This window comes from Mirounga angustirostris, unplaced genomic scaffold (assembly GCF_029215605.1).
Source record: "Mirounga angustirostris isolate CCGP_5_RB_7025 unplaced genomic scaffold, mMirAng1.0.hap1 SCAF_6, whole genome shotgun sequence".
In the NCBI taxonomy this organism is placed as follows: domain Eukaryota; kingdom Metazoa; phylum Chordata; class Mammalia; order Carnivora; family Phocidae; genus Mirounga; species Mirounga angustirostris.
In genome coordinates, this window is record NW_026991714.1 from 52648851 (window position 1) to 52666998 (window position 18148).

The window sequence follows — 18148 nt, forward strand, 5'->3', positions numbered from 1 at the left end:
TTCCAGGGACTCTCATTTCATTCTTGTCCTTGAGTTTTGTGAGACAACTCCATATTCTCATAATAATTATACTATTCGCTTAAATCACATTAAGTTAGTTGCTATTACTTAGAACCAATATGCCTTGTCCAAGCCCAGTACTCTCATGAAAATAGGAATGATCATGATGAAAACACAGGACTAATTATAGCAAAAGATGGTTCTAGACACAAAATGTTAAGGAGGTAAGAAAAAATACAAGGTTAGTTACCTTATTTAACAAGCTTACAATTGGTGATATATGATAAACAGCATGCCAAAAGAGTAATGACTCCTCATGGATGCTGATATAAAAGATTCTTTAGGCAAAGAATGTAAATGACATCGTGAAACAGGAAAGGGAGTCATGAGTCTGGCACTCAGATACTCCAGAGGAAGTGTTAATTTCTGGAAATAAATTTGACAAGATTCTTAAAATGGATATACTCTTTTCTTTAAGATTTTATTTATTTATTTGACAGAGAGAGAGAGCACAAGCAAGGGGAGCGGCAGGCAGAGGGAGAAGCAGGCTCCCCAATGAGCAGGGAGCCCAATGCAGGGCTCAATCCCAGGACCCTGGGATCATGACCTGAGCCAAAAGCAGATGCTTAACCAACTGAGCCACCCAGGCGCCCTGGATATATTCATTTCAACAAACAGAATTTATCAAGCCCTTACTATGTGTTAGGGACTCTTCTAGATACTGGAAATGAAGTACCAAATGAGAAAGACAGATTTTCTGTCCTCATGGAATTTACTCTTAGGGGAGGAAAAGAGGGAGAAATAATAAATAGTAAATTAGCTACTGTCTGGCCCATAATTTCTAGGAATTTAACAAAGTAAATAATCAAATAAATGTACATAGATTTAAGTACAAGGATATTGATATGTTACAATATTATTTACAATATTAAAGAACTGGAAACAACCTAACTGTTCAGTAATAAGGGATTGATTATATAATTTATAATATATCCAAATAGTAGAGTACTATGCTATAATTTAAAAGCATTTATTTACTATGTGCAAGGTATTGTTCTAGTGTTTTACATGTAGTAATTTATTTAATAAACAGAGACATCCTGAAATAAGTATTTCATTATCATCTCCATTTTATGGATAAGGAGGTTATGGCATAGAAAAACTATGGCATGCAAAGTTATATAGCTAATAAGTGGGAAAGGTAAGATTTGAGCCCAGAGAAAAGTTTGATGCTAGGGGTTATCCTCTCAACTGCACGGTCTCCTGAAAAACATTACAATATGGGAAAAGACTCATATTGTAATTTTTAAGTTAAAAAATTCAAAATAATGATCTAACTTCATATATAATTTTTAAATTGAAGTATGTTTATATATGTGCCCTAAAAAAGAATTAGGAGATATTCCAAAATACTAATAAATTGTTTTCTCCAAATGATAGGATTATAAGTTTTTACTTTTTTCTTCATCTTTTTTACACTTCCAAAACCCTTTTGCACTTAACCTAGATTACTTGGTAAAGGGGGTAAATTTTGTGCTGAGGTTTGAAGGATAAGGAGAAACTAAATAAGAACTGGCAGAAAAATAAATGCAAGGAGGTTTTAGGTTTGCTACCATGATCCCTGCAGTGAATCAGAAAGCAGGGGAAAATCTAGTTTCCAGAAGTTGCTTCTTCCAAGATGCTTATCAAAAAGAGTTTTGATGATTAACATTTAGGGAATTTTCTTTGTCATTTTTAAAAAATGAAACTGAGACCAAGAGAAGGAAGTTCACGTCTCCACAAAAATTAACGATGGAGGGGCACCTGGGTATCTCAGTCAGTTAAGCATCTGCCTTTGGCTCGCGTCATGTCCCAGTGTCCTGGGATCAAGCCCCGCAATTGGCTCCCTGCTCAGCAGAGAGCCTGCTTCTCCTTCTCCCTCTGCCATTCCCTTCCCCCCACCCCCACTTGTGCTTTCTGGCTCCCTCTATCTCTCTGTCAAATAAGTAAATAAAATCTTTAAAAAAAAATTAATGATGGAACTGGAAAAAAAAAAAGTTCTTCTGACACACCAGGCAATTGTCTACACGGCTAATATTGAGAAAGGGGTTTTCCAAGATGAAAAAGGAGGTTTTGGGGGAGAGTCTCTGTTAGAGAAAAGCATTAGGATGCTCAGATTGAATTGTGTTTGAACAAATGTAGCATGAATAAGAATGACTAGACATCTTACATACATTGTCAACCATCCATAAAATAGTTAATGTTAGTAATTGGTTTCAAATTATTTTAGAATTGGTAGTGCCTGCTGTTATGGAAGTTTCTGACAGTAATTTGGCAGTGGTTCAGAAAAGGAAATGGAAAAAAAAAACTTTATCTTAATATCTATATATTTGACACTTTTACTGTTCCGTGTGGGAGTTACCTGACACAAGAAGGTGGTGGGCTGTTATATTTCTCTATTCGTGTTACATTTCCAATCACACAATGCACTTTTCTGAATGTCTCTAAAACCAAATGAATAAGATCAAAAATGTTTCTCCAGAAAGCCCTAAAGTAAAGAATCAGTAAAGACACATCTTGGAAAATATTGATGTAATTTTTTAATCACTCTTTGGTCTGACACTCATTCAACAGGTATTTGTTAAAAGCCTATAAAAGCAAGACACTCTGATGGGAAACTCCATTGTATAGACATTGTCATGGCCCTCAAAGAGTTTGTCCCTAGTAAAGAGGTAAGTAAACAATTCTATACAGTTCAAGGTAGGTGTGCTTAAAGTACTATGAGTAGTATGAACCATATTTTAAACCATTACACAAGGGGGAAGAATTACTTCTAAATAGGCCAATTGAGCTTAGATCTGAAGAATGGAGGAAGTTCAGTAAACAAAGATGCAGGTAAAGAGTACATTCTAAGCATTCTACTGGGTATGAACACAGAAAACCATGGCATATATTAATGTTGGTGCCAAAACAGAAGATTTTGAATTCCTGACACACTACCAAGAACATACACCTTCAGTTCTTTTCCCCTATTCAGCTCCAAGAAATTGAAAACTAGGCCAACAAGCTCTAGACAGGGGATTTGAAAGAATTTGAGATGTCTTTTCAGGACTATCTGAGCTGTCCAAAAGGAAAAAACCTAAAGATACCAGCATTGGAGGTTCCTTAACATGGTGGCCAAAAGCAGCTCACTGTACAGTAAATTTCCCAGTTGACAAGAATTTATCATGGGCTCAGAGTTTACAATCAGCTTTTTGTGGTTTAAAACAGGTGATCAAAGATCACAGTTATCAGGCTTTCTGAGGAAAGCTTCTAACAAATATGTAAAGATGACCTAGAGGGAAAAGAGACTATGGGAACAGAAGGATACTCAAAAAAGAAAATCCTCATTAATATCCTCAAAGAAATAGGAGAAAACATTGCATCCATGAAACTAGAACATGATGCACATAGAAAGAGCATTCATGATACAAACAAGACAAAACAAAACAAAACAAAATCAGCTCTTGCAAATTAACCTTTGAGAACCTAAATGAAGATTTTAATATCTGGAAGATGATGATGTGAAAAAATAAATAGAGTGAAAAGCAGAGCTAGAAAACAGAGAGAGGGGAGAAGAATTAAAGGCCTAATCCAGATGGACAAGGATTTAAGTAATTAGAAAACAAGAACAGAGAAAATGAAAGGGAGGAAATAATCAGTGAACATATTCAAATTGAATTGAAAGATGGCAAGTTTGGGGGCACCTGGGTGGCAAAGTCAGTTGAGCATCCAGCTCTTGGTTTCAGCGGGGGTCATGATCTTGGGGTTGTGGGACCAGGCCCCTGTGTTGGGCTCTGCACTCAGTGAGGAGTCTGCTTGGGGTTCTCTCTCCCTCTCCCTCTGCCCCTCTCACTCTTGCTCTCTCTCTCTCTAAAATAGATAAATTGTTAAAAAGAAAGAAAGTTGTGAGTTTCTAGACTGAAAAGACTTACATAGTGTGCGGCACAATCATTAAAAAGACCCATAGGAAGGCACATCATGAAATTTCAGAAACCCGAAGACAATGAAAAATTCTATAAGCTTCCAGAGGTAAAATTAGGACATAAACTACAGATCATGAATTAGAATAATTTTGGACTTCTGTGGTAGAATTCTAACTGCAAGATTTCCCATCCTCTGTATACATGTGTATTATGAATATGTATACCATGAATATAATGCATTTCACTCCCATAATTAGGTTATGTTATGTGGCACAGTTGATTTTAAGAAAGGCTTGACCTAATCAGCATTAGAAGAGCCTTTAAAACCCAGATGTCCATCGACAGATGAATGGATAAAGAAGATGTGGTGTATATATATATATATATATATACACACACACACACACACACACACACACACACAACGGAATATTATGCAGCCATCAAAAAATGAAATCTTGCCATTTGCAACAACATGGATGGAACTAGAGGGTTTTATGCCAAGCGAAATAAGTCAAACAGAGAAAGACAATTATCATATGATCTCACTCATATGTGGAATTTAAGAAACAAAACAGGATCATAGGGGAAGAGAGGAAAAAATAAAACAAGATGAAATCAGAGAGGGAGACAAACTGTAAGAGACCCTTGATCATAGGAAGCAAACTGAGGGTTGCTGGAGGGGAAGTGGGTCAAGGGATGGGGTAAGCAGGTGATGGGCATTAAGGAGGGCATGTGATGTAATGAGCACTGGGTATTATATAAGACTGATGAATCACTGACCTCTACCTCTGAAACTAACAATACATTTTATGTTAATTAATTGAATTTAAATTAAAAAATTAAAAATTAAAATTAAAAAATTGCAAACAAAAAAAGTCAAATTATAGAAAGATACACAAAGTACACCATTTATAAAATGATACAATCATACAAAACAATGCTATATATTGTTTATGGATACAAACATATGAACTAAAAGTATAAAACATGCATAGAAATGATAAGCATCAAATTCAGGATAGAAGTCACCTGGGTCATGGCATCAGGGAAGGCAGAGTAGAGCTTCAACTCTATTTTTTATTTTTCAAAACTTTAGTCAGGTATATCTAACACAATAAACTGCACATATTAAGTGTAAAAAAGAAAAAGAAAAGAGACTTTAAAAGTGATGGGCTCTTCCTGGCAAAGGAAGGTGTCCATAACTGGCTTTGAAGACAAGGAGGCTGCATGACAAAGAGAGGTCTCTACCTGGCAGCCAGCAAGGAAATGAGGATCTCAGTCTTATGACTACAAAAAACTGAATTATGCCAGCCCCCTGAATAAACTTGGAAGTAAATTTTGCCCAGACTCTCCAGACAAAAAGTTTATCCAGCCAATATCTTGATTTCAGCCTTGTGTATCTTGAGCAGAGAACCTGTGATCAGATTTCTGACCTACAGAATTGTGATCCAATAAATGGATATTCTTTTTTAAATTTTTGTCTTATTTTTAACAAATTTACCTCCCATGTACTCTTTCTTAGGAAGCTACTGATGTGTGTGCTTCACCAAAATTAGGGGAAAAAATAAAATAAGAGGAATATGTGGTATACAAGAAGAAGTGTGAGGAGAATTCCCAGGATATTGGTGAAAGGAGACACCAGGATGACATGCAGCAGACAACTGGCCCATTTTGGAGCAGGTTAAAATGCTCCAGGGACATTTTGCCATGAAGATTAAACTGAAAGAATATTTAATATTAGGGACATCTGGCTGGCTCAGTGGAGCATGTGAGTCTTGATCTCAGGTTTGTGAGTTTGAGCCCCACGTTGGGTGACTTAAAAGTAAAATCTTAAAAAAAAAAAAAAAAGGAATACCTAATATTATATTTGAAGGAATGGGGAGGAGATCTGGATAACTGGCAAAGAGTTGAGGGTTGACTTATTGATATTTTTCTCCTTAGAGGCATGTGTATTCTTCAATAAAAATAAACACTAAAAAAAAAAGAAGAAGAAGGATAGGGCTGCAAGGTTGGTTCAACATCTGCAAATCAATCAATGTGATAGAATACATTAATAAAAGAAAGAACAAGAACCATATGATCCTCTCAATAGATGCAGAAAAAGCATTTGACAAAGTACAGCATCCTTTCTTGATCAAAACTCTTCACAGTGTAGGGATAGAAGGTATATACCTCAATATCATAAAAGCCATCTATGAAAAACACACAACAAGTATCATACTCAATGGGAAAAACTGAGAGCTTTCCCCCTAAGGTCAGGAACATGGCAGGAATGTCCACTATCACCACTGCTATTCAACATAGTATTAGAAGTCCTAGCCACAGCAATCAGACAACAAAAAGAAATAAAAGGCATCCAAATCGGCGAAGAAGAAGTCAAACTCTCATTCTTTGCAGATGATATGATACTTTATGTGGAAAACCCAAAAGACTCCACCCCCAAACTGCTAGAACTCATACAAGAATTCAGCAATGTGGCAGGATATAAAATCAATGCACAGAAATTAGTTGCATTTCTATGCACCAACAACAGGACAGAAGAAAGAGAAATTAAGGAGTCGATCCATTTGTAATTGCACCTAAAACCATAAGATACCTGGGAATAAATCTAACCAGAGAGGCAAAGGATCTGGACTCAGAAAACTATAAAATACTCATGAAAGAAATTGAGGAAGACACAAAGAAATAGAAAAACGTTCCATGCTCATGGATTGGAAGAACAAATATTGTGAAAATGTCTATGCTACCTAGAGAAATCTACACATTTAATGCAATCCTTATCAAAATACCATCCACTTTTTTCAAAGAAATGGAACAAATAATCCTAAAATTTATATGGAACCAGAAAAGACCCCGAATAGCCAGAGGAATGTTGAAAAAGAAAAGCAAAGTTGGTGGCATCACAATTCCGGACTTCCAGCTCTATTACAAAGCTGTCATCAACAAGACAATATGGTACTGGCACAAAAACAGACACATAGATCAATGGAACAGAATAGAGAGCCAGAAATGGACCCTCAACTCTATGGTCAACTAATCTTCGACAAAGCAGGAAAGAATGTCCAATGGAAAAAAGTCTCTTCAACAAATGGTGTTGGGACAATTGGACAGCCACATGCAGAAGAATGAAACTGGACCATTTCCTTACACCACACACAAAAATAGACTCCAAATGGTTGAAAGACCTAAATGTGAGACAGGAGTCCATCAAAATCCTAAAAGAGAACACAGGCAGCAACCTCTTCAACCTCAGCCGCAGCAACTCCTTCCTAGAAACATCGCCAAAGGCAAGGGAAGCAAGGGCAAAAATGAACTATTGGGACTTCATCAAGATAAACAGCTTTTGCACAGCAAAGGAAACAGTCAACAAAACCAAAAGACAACAGCAGACTGGGAGAAGATATTTGCAAATGACATATCAGATACAGGGCTAGTATCCAATATCTATAAAGAACTTATCAAACTCAACACCCAAAGAACAAATAATCCAATTAAGAAATGGGCAGAAGACATGAACAGACATTTCTGCAAAGAAGACATCCAAATGGCCAACAGACACATGAAAAAGTGCTCAACATCACTTGGCATCAGGGAAATCCAAATCAAAACCTCAATGAGATACCACCTCACACCAGTCAGAATGGCTAAAATTAACAAGTCAGGAAACAACAGATGTTGGCAAGGATGCAGAGAAAGGGGAACCCTCCTACACTGTTGGTGGGAATGCAAGCTGGTGCAGCCACTCTGGAAAACAGTATGGAGGTTCCTCAGAAAGTTGAAAATAGAGCTACCCTACGACCCAACAATTGCACTACTGCATATTTACCCCAAAGATACAAATGTAGTGATCCGAAGGGGCACTTGCATCCCAATATTTATAGCATCAATGTCCACAATAGCCAAACTATGGAAAGAGCCTAGATGTCCATCAACAGATGAATGGATAAAGAAGATGTGGTGTATATATATACAATGGAATATTATGCAGCCATCAAAAAATGAAATCTTGCCATTTGCAATGATGTGGTTGGAACTAGAGGGTATTATGTTAAGCAAAATAAGTCAGAGAAAGACAAGTATCATATGATCTCACTGATATGAGGAATTTGAGAAACAAGACAGAGGATCATAGGGGAAGGGAGGAAAAAATGAAACAAGATGAAACCAGAGAGGGAGACAAACCATAAGAGACTCTTAATCTCAGGAAACAAACTGAGGGTTGCTGGAGTGGTGGGGGGTAGGAGGGATGGGGGTCGCTGGGTGATGGTCATTGGGGAGAGTATGTGCTATGGTGAGCATTGTGAATTGTGTAAGACTGATGAATCACAGACCTGTACCCCTGAAACAAATAATATATGTTAATTATATGTTTAAAAAAAAAAGAGAAGAAGATAGTAGGAAGGGAAAAATGAAGGGGGGGGAATCGGAGGGGGAGATGAACCATGAGAGACTATGGACTCTGAGAAACAAACTGAGGGTTTTAGAGGGGAGGGGGGTGGGGGGATGGGTTAGCCCGGTGATGGGTATTAAGGAGGGCACATATTGCATGGAGCACTGGGTGTTATATGCAAACAATGAATCATAGAACACTACATCAAAAACTAATGATGTAATGTATGGTGACTAACATAATATAATAAAATTTAATTAATAAAAAAAAAGATGTAGTGTATACACACACAAACACACACACACACTGGAATATTATGCAGCCATCAAAAAATGAAATCTTGGGGCACCTGGGTGGCTCAGTCGTTAAGCGTCTGCCTTCGGCTCAGGTCATGATCCCAGGGTCCTGGGATTGAGCCCCGCATCGGGCTCCTTGCTCAGCGGGAAGCCTGCTTCTCCCTCTCCCACTCCCCTTGCTTGTGTTCCCTCTCTCGCTGTGTCTCTGTCAAAAAAATAAATAAAATCTTTAAAAAAAATGAAATCTTGCCATTTGCAACGACGTGGATGGAACTAGAGGGTATCATGCTAAGTGAAATAAGTCAATCAGAGAAAGAAAAGCATCATTTAATCTCAGTGATATGAGGAATTTGCGAAACAAGACAGAGGATCCTAGGGGACGGGAGGAAAAAATGAAACAAGATGAAACCACAGAGGGAGACAAATCATAAGAGACTCTTAATCTCAGGAAACAAAATGAGGGTTGCTGGAGTGAAGGGGAGTGGGAGGGATGGGGTGGCTGGGTGATGGACATTGGGGAGGGTATGTGCTATGGTGAGCGCTGTGAATTGTGTAAGACTGATGAATCACAGACCAGTACCCCTGAAACAAATAATACATTATATGTTAATAAAAAAATTTTTTTAATGTATAAAGGAGAAAAAAAAGAAAAAGAAGGATATAGTCAAAGGTATCTCTACAAATTAATCAGATGTAAATGACTTTCTTGAGAGGAAAACTGACAACCCTCTCATTACAATAAGGTCTCTTCATGTTAGTGTCCATTTTAAAAAGCCAAGAGGTTTTTATTTTATTTGTCAAACAATAGAGTGTGGTGGTAAATTTTTGAGCAGAAGGGAACCCATTTGTTCTGGCAAGCAGGGATGAAAGGAAACAGATTGAAAATGGCTTAGGAAGTAGACACAGCAAGACTTGGTGATTGATTGCTCGATGGATGGGGGCAGTGATAACCCAGAAGGTGTGAGAATGGAAGAATCAGGGATCGTTCCCAGGTCTCTGCCTGGGAGTACCTGGATGGCGGGTGATACCATTTTCTGAAACGGCAGACATAGGGAATAGAATTGGAAAGATAGGAAAGAATGCAAATTTAATTTGAGACATGATCAAATAAAATACCTATGGGACATCCAAAAGGAGAAGACAAATGGCAGCTAGATCTAGAGAATAAGAGTTCATCAAAAAGATTTGGCCTCGAAAAAGATCATCGGGAATATAACATATAAATAAGATGATTGGAGGGAGGGGAGCAGAAGAATCCCGTCTCAGGGACAGACCTGCTTTGCTAAATCCATGCAGAGAGGCCACACTTCGAAGGTCTATGGGAAGGCTGACAATTACAACTTAGAGAAGGTGAAAAGTGCTAATTTAACACTAACAGGAGGGTATATGAAGGGTTAGGAGAGAGTGAGAGATGCTGTGGCTGGTAGCATTTGAGGAAGGGGAAAAATGTTCAACTGGGAATTTATTTACTTATTTATTATTTATAGAATTTTTTCTTTTTTTTTAAGATTGTATTTATTCACTTATTTGAGAGAGACAGAGAGAGAAAGAGAGAGCGAGGGAGGAGCAGAGGGAGAGGGACAAGCAGACTCCAGCATGGAGGTGGACAGGGAGCTTGATCCCAGGACCCTGAGATCATGACCTGAGCCTAAATCAAGAGTTGGACACTTAACTGACTGAGCTACCCAGGTGTCCCTCAACTGGGAATTTAAAGCTATGTGTTGTGTAGTATGCCTTACAACACTTCGGTTCTTCTTTTCATGAAATCTCTAGTAAAAAACTGGCTTTCCTTCGTGGTATTTTGTGGAGATTCGTTTTTTGTGGATGTGCCAAAAAATAATTTGTGTCTCCAGATTTGTATAGGGAGAAGCCAGACATGGCTCATGGAAGGATGGCTACATGTCTATAGGTATCATCAGCAAGGTATTAGGGGAAGGATTTGCAAGTGTCTGCGGTGATGACTAATAACAAGCAGAACCCAAAGAAGTCACTGTGCTTATGCAGGAAGTGCTCTGATAATCTTGATTTTTTAAAAATGTTTTTTGTTGGGGCGCCTGGGTGGCTCAGTCGGTTAAGCGGCTGCCTTCGGCTCAGGTCATGATCCCAGGGTTCTGGGATCGAGCCCCATATCGGGCTCCTTGCTCAGCGGAGAGCCTGCTTCTCCCTCTCCCTCTGTCTGCTGCTCTGCCTACTTGTGCTATCTCTCTGTCAAATAAATAAATTTTTAAAAAAAGATGTTTTTTGTTGTTGTTGGTAGTGGTGGTGGTGGTGTTCCTCGGTTCCTCCATTTACTGCTGTTTTTGTATTTTTTTAATCAAGAAATAATCGACATATCATCATAGTAGTTCCCGGTGTACAACATATTGTAATCTCAATTCCTAACCAAAAAATGCAAAAGGTAGAAAGCAGGGTCTGTAGTCCAGAGCCAAGTAAGAGAGTGGCTCCAACCTAAAATTATCAGGAAGAGCAGGACCAACTAGACTAAGCCTTGTGAGAAAAATGCTAAGAAGGGTGTGAAGAAAAAGGAACCAACCTACTTCTTGAGTCCAGTGGCGATGTTAATTGATTGTTCCTGCCTTTGTGTCAACAAAGGGCCCATCAGCTGTGGTTTGTCAATATTCTACTGCATTCTACCACCACCACCTTCACACCCTAGGCTCTTGCTCTGCTTTCCTTTATACCCAGTAGCTGAAATTGCATCCTATACCAATTGAATTGTTTGTTATCCATCTCCCTCATTCTAAGGCAAAGTCCCTGAGAATGGGAACTCTGTCTTCAATATTCTGTCTTGAATTGGACCTGTCATGTAAAAAGTACTCAATACTTTTTTTTTTTTTTTAAGATTTTATGTATTTATTTTGACAGAGAGAGACACAGCGAGAGAGGGAACACAAGCAGGGGGAGCGGGAGAGGGAGAAGCAGGTTTCCCACTGAGCAGGGAGCCCGATGCGGGGCTCGATCCCAGGACCCTGGGATCATGACCTGAGCCGAAGGCAGACGCTTAACGACTGAGCCACCCAGGCGCCCCAGTACTCAATAAATATTTATCATTCAGTGAATCAGTTGATATCTTGTTTCTGCCTGTTGTCAGAAATGACCTCTGGATTAAAACAAGCAGGAAAAAGTTGGTTAAGAAGGAATTCAAGTACAAAGCAGTGTAAATCTGTATCAGGGTCTTTGAGGTAATGATAATAGAGATTATTTTTGAGCACCAAGTAGGTATGCCTTGGAGCACTGTGCTAAGCACTTAACCTACCTTATCTAATATAATATTCAAGGCAACTATTATTATTCCTATTTTACAGATAAATTAGAAGCTAAGCTCCCAAAGTGTTAGGGAACTTGCCCAGTCTGGCTAACGTGCATGCCAGAGCTCAAACCCAGGTCTCTCTGGCTTCACAGCCTGTGTCCTTAAGCACTCTGCGGTTCTGCCTTATAAAATTAAAATAACATTTCCATGCTATATTTAAATTCCTTGGGGCCCAACCAAATTATCTATCAGGATCCTGAAATTATTGAACTGCTCTTTGTAATTATTAAGGAATTAGGAAAAATGGGCTAGGTGTCAGAAGGCTGGTGATGGGTAAGTGTATTTATATTTTTGTATTTATGATTTTTTAAAGATTTTATTTATTTATTTGACAGAGAGAGAGAGACAGCAAGAGAGGGAACACAAGCAGGGGGAGTGGGAGAGGGAGAAGCAGGCTTCCCGCCGAGCAGGGAGCCCGATGCGGGGCTCGATCCCAGGACCCTGGGATCATGACCCGAGCCAAAGGCAGACGCTTAACCGACTGAGCCACCCAGGCGCCCCAGAGCAGGTTCCCATACATATTTTTATTTTCTGCCTGGCCCCCAAAGAAATTTCAACATATAACCCTGAAAACTATAGCAATCTGTCCCAGGAGAAATCAAGGGCACATACATTGTTTAGGATCATTTTTTTAAAAAGTTGTAATTGATCATGAAGAGCCATTAAGGTTTACTATAAACTCATAAGACTAAATTCATTTTCAAGGTTATAATAGTGATTCTAAGTGATAAGAAGTGGTAGCAGCAAAAGAAGAAAGCAAAATGCAGATTTTTAAAACCTCACTCTTGAATATCTTAGAGGCAAATACATCAGAAACTGGAAACAATGTTTGCCTCTGGGAAGGGAATGAGAACTCTGAAGAAGAGAACAGGGAAGAAGACTTACTTTTCATTGTCCATCCTGGAGTGCACTTTGAATTTTATAGGTCTAAGATTTCATGGGTGATGGAGCCCTTGCTGAGAAAAAGGCAGGAACCACTGAGCATATGAAACAGAATCTAACCAAATGAGCCTGACCTGCAGAGGTTCTTGAAGATTCTGAGATGATGCTGAAACCATCTTCCCAGCCTTTATTGTGACAGAGAGAAACCAACTGCCTTTGTTCCCCATTACCTCCTGACATTGAATTCAGCTGCCTGTAGGAATCCAAGCTCAGCCATTCCCTACACATGACTCAGCCATTGCTTGCCTTCATTATTGCATCTTGTCACGTTGAACCCATTAATTCGCCACTTAACAAAAATACGTTCCCTTCTCTTTTCAAGTTTTGGATCAGTTGACTGATTTTCTTCAGTTTCCCAACAGCAATGAGAAATAGATTTTTAGGCTGTGAAGGTCTGCTTTCTTCCTTTACCTTCGGTTTCCACAGACTTGAAGCCTGAGAGAACAGAAAGTTTCACACCATTGTTCCATTTAGCTATTTGTCTCGAATGGTTTTGATATATGCTTGTTTAGGAAATACTGAATTTCTGACTTTTTAACAATAACAAAATGCATCAAAAGATGTTATTAAATTTCTGCACCTTTGCCAAGAAGTAAAATGTAATTATTAGAGATAAAATAACATATATACATGGAAGTTGGGGACAGGGCAAGAGTAAGAGAGATTGGGAGAGTAAGACGAAGGCTGGAGATGGGGGTTCCTTAGTTGACAGCCTATTTTCCTCAGTTTTTTTTAAAGCATTAAAAATATTTCTACTGACAACAAAATACAATTTTAAAGCATAAAATATGGGCAGTACTATATATCACTGCCATACATATTAAAATAATGTACTAATAAAAAAGTTTGTATCTATATATGCTTAAAGACATGTATTTTATTTTATTATTTTTAAGATTTCATTTATTTATCTGAGAGAGAGACAGAGAGATAGAAAGACCATGAGGAGGAGAAAGGACACAGAGAGAGAGGGACAAGCAGACTCCCTGCTGAGCTGAGAGCCCAATGCAAGGCTGGATCCCAAGACCCCGAGATCATGACCTGAGCCAAAGTCAGATCCTTAATGGACTGAGCCACCCAGGCTCCCTAAGACTTACCTATTTTAATATCATTATGTCCTAGTTTCCCCTTCCTTCGTATAGAGTGAAACAGTGAGAATTTTTGACTATCACTTTTTTTTTTAATTTGACTTTATTTATTTATTTGACAGAGAGAGAGAGAAAGCACAAGCAGGGGGAATGGCGGGCAGAGGGAAAGGGAGAAGCAGGCTCCCCGGTTGAGCAGGGAGCCCGACGTGGGGCTCGATCCCAGAACCCTGGGATCATGACCTGAGCCGACGGCAGACACTTAACCAACTGAGCCACCCAGGTGCCCCTGACTATCAATTTTTTTAAAAAAGATTTATTTATTTATTTGAAAAAGAGAGCAAAAAAGAGAGGGAGCAGGTGCACAGGGTGGTGGCAGAGGGAGAGAATCAGACTCCCTGCTGAGTGGGGAGCCTGATGCAGGGCTCACTCACACAATCCCAAATCTTGACCTGAGCTGAAACCAAGAGTTGGACACCTAACTGACTGAGCCACCTAGGCACTCCTGACTATCACTTTTTTGTGTCCTGTTAACTTAAGTTCAAATACATTCAGAGTGTTTTTCTTTTCCCTGGAAGTACTGTCATCGAACTTTCCCCAAATTTAATACCATAAACCTGAACAAAGCAACTTCGGCTTCATGTTTAAACCCTAAGAATGGGGGCGCCTGGGTAGCCCAGTCGTTAATCTCTTAAGCACTTCATCTCAGCTCAGGTCTTAGTCTCAGGGTTGTAAATTCAAGCCCTGCATTGGGCTCCACCCTGGGCATGGACCCTACTTTAAATAAACAAACAAGCAAACAAACAAATAAATAAATAAAACCTAAGAATGATTGTTAACCAAAGTAAATATACTCAAAATACACAAAATGCAAAAGTAATGTGAATTAAAATACTCAAAGCCTGGGGCACCTGGGTGGCTCAGTCGGTTAAGCAGCTGCCTTTGGCTCAGGTCATGATCCCAGAGTCCTGGGATCCAGCCCCATGTCAGGCTCCCTGCTCAGTGGAGAGCCTGCTTCTCCCTCTCCCTCTGCCTGCCTCTCTGCCTACTTGTGCTCTCTCTCTCTCTGTGTCAAATAAATAAATAAAATCTTAAAAAAAATAAAAAATAATAAAATACTCAAAGTCCTGGAGACTCAATTCCATTAATTTCATTTCTGGGAAGCGAATTCTCTGGGTCATGGACTGAACAGATCCTTTGTTCCTTCTTACCTCAAATATAGTTTCACTTCTGCACTGCACTGCTCATTTTCTTCCCATAAGTATCTGGGAGAAACTGGAAAAAAAAAAAAGAACCAATATTTTACCTCCTGAACTTTCAAGAAGATGGTACTCTGTATGGTATATAGTGAACACGGCAGTCTGCCAGGAATACGGACTGCTGACTCACAACTTCGAAACCAAAACTCTCTGGAAATTGCTGTCAGCTGATAAGGGCCACTTTTCCAGAATGTCATGCTCCCTTCCTGGGATAGTTCTCACCCTGTAACAGGTCAATGCAAGGTTATAAAACCTGGCCTCTTGTCTCAAGGTGGGACAACTCTGAAGGGATTTCCAGCTCCAGAACTCCTTGTGGGATCAGCTGAGGCCTCTGTTGTGACTTCACCAAAGATCAACTTCCCCCACTGCCCTCCCTCCCCTACCGTGTGCTCCCAGAGGTAGTCCTCAATAAGCCTTTGTCTGAAAATTGCCATCTAAACTCTGCTTCCAGGGAAACACTGGAAACCATATGGGATGATTTTCCCCCAGCAGATACTGATATGTCTATATATTTTTTCTCATCATTTCCCTTTAATTTGCCAGTGTTTTTGTTGTTGTTGTTGTTCCTTTTAAGTTCCGTAGCAGCATGTGACAGAGCTACCCTAGGACACAGAATCTGAACAATGGCAGGAAATGAAAGCTGGATTATTCCTTGCCTATTTTATAGCTAGCTATCCAAAACAATATTCTTGACTTTGTGAGTTAGGGGGAGAAGATGGAGTCTGTGAAATTAAGTGAGGTTGATGGACCTTCATGAAGATCAAACTCAGGACCTTGGCATTATTTTGCCATGTTCTACCCAACTGAGCTAATGGGCTCACTCAGAAAACTTGAAGTGTGATTTAAAGACTGCTTCTGTGGATGCCCAGGTGGCTCAGTCGGTTAAGCATCTGCCTTCAGGTCAGGTTATGATCCCAGGGTCCTGGGATCGAGTCCCACATTGGGCTCCCTGCTCAGCGTGGAGTCTGCTTCTCCCTCTCCCTCTACCATTCCCCCCGCTTGTCCTCACTCTCTCTCTCTCTGTCAAATAAATAAAAAAATAAATAAAATCTTAAAAAAAAAAGACTTTCTGGAAATCCTGCTACCCCTGTTGGTGACAGTCATCAAGAGTAATCCAAAAACTGTATTTTTGAGAACTTTTACATTTCTCCAATAGATTTTGGTTGAAGAAGGCAGGTTGATCATATGGATTTATCGCCTCTCCTGTCTAAGACTTCCCCTAAAATTAAGAGAATTGGAGAAACAATAGCAGATTAAAAAAACTTTAACTGGTTTTTGAAAAACTGAAATCAGATAAAGTAATAGTAATTGATTCTGCAGAACAGAAACTGAATAGCCCCAGGGGGGAAAAAAATTCTGTGGCCTTCCTGTGAAATAACTGGCTCCCGTCTAATCATCCTAAACTAAGTAAACAGAACAAAAGGACCCAGAGAAGACAGAGACAATATAAGGAGAAGAAAACTCTTTTTAAAATTCCAAAACTCAGAGAAATTACATGATACCCATTTAAAAAACAAAACAAAACAGAAACAGAGAACACAAAAGATATCCTAGAAATTAAAAATATAATAGCCACAATAGTAACGTAATAGAAAGGCTGGAAAAGAAAGTTAATGAAGAGGCGCCTGGGTGGCTCAGTCGATTAAGTGGCTGTCTTCGGTTCAGGTCATGATCCCGGGGTCCTGAAATCAAGCCCTGCATCGGGCTCCCTGTTCAGCAGAGAGCCTGCTTCTCCCTCTCCGTCTGCCTACCTCTCTGCCTACTTGTGCTCTCTCTCTATCTCTCTGTCAGATAAATAAATAAAATCTTAAAAAAAAAAGAAGAAGAAAGTTAATGAAATCTCCCAGCAAGCAGAGAAAGATAGAAAAGAGAAAAAAGATGAAAGGATCTATGCAGAAAGATCAAAATCCAAATTGTAGAATTCCTGCAAAAGGAGAGGGTAGGGATGCCTGGGTGACTCAGTTAAGTTTCTGACTCTTGATTTCAGGTCAGGTCATGATCTCAGGATTATGAGTTCGAGCCCCAGGCTGGGCTCTGTGCTCAGTGAGGAGTCTGCTTGTCCCTCTCCCTCCCTCACTCTCCACACACCGCCCCCCACCCCCTGTACCCTCTCTTTCTCTCTGTCTCAAATAAATAAATAAATAAAATCTTTAAAAATAAGGAGAGAGTAAATACAGACGAACAAACTGTCATAGGAGTAACCCTAGAAAATTCTCCAGACCCAAATGACAGGAGTCTACAAGTGGAAAAAGCCCAAGTACTCTGAGCAATGAAAAAATTTTCATACAAAGTTTTGTCACTGTGCAAGAGATAAAGAGAAGGTTCTAAAAGCTTCCAGAGAGGAAAAGATGGGTCTTAGACAAAGGAACAAGAGAGAGAATGACACCATAGTTCTCTTAGTACTGAATGGTAGAAGACAGATGCTTTCAGAATTCTGAGCAAAATGCCTGTCCAACCAGAAGACAGATTAAAGAAAAAGGTAACTGTTTCTGAAGCAATCACTGGGGGGTAGTCTGAAGGGGTGGGGCAAGAAACTGCAGTTTGTCCTTCTAACTTACTTGGTGCTATTTGATTGACTGATTGATTTTCACGTATTCAAGGATCCAGAAAGTTTATTTCTTGTCCTCCTTCTCTAGATTTTACTAAGGATGGACTCCCACAGAATGAGACAGAAGGCATGGAATCCAGGGAACCGTGCAATGCAACGCTGAAGAAGCAGGTCTACGGAACAATCAATATAGACTGAAACAAGACAGACGCTTCCCCATTTGAGTCTCTAGGAAAATGAGAGAACTGGCTGATTTTCTGTTGTATACAAGCATTTGGGGAAAACTGATGGTAGATGGATTGGGCATCTATTTGAGCCGCTGTAACAATTTTAAAGTCCTATTATTTTTATTTTTATTTTGTTTTAAAAGT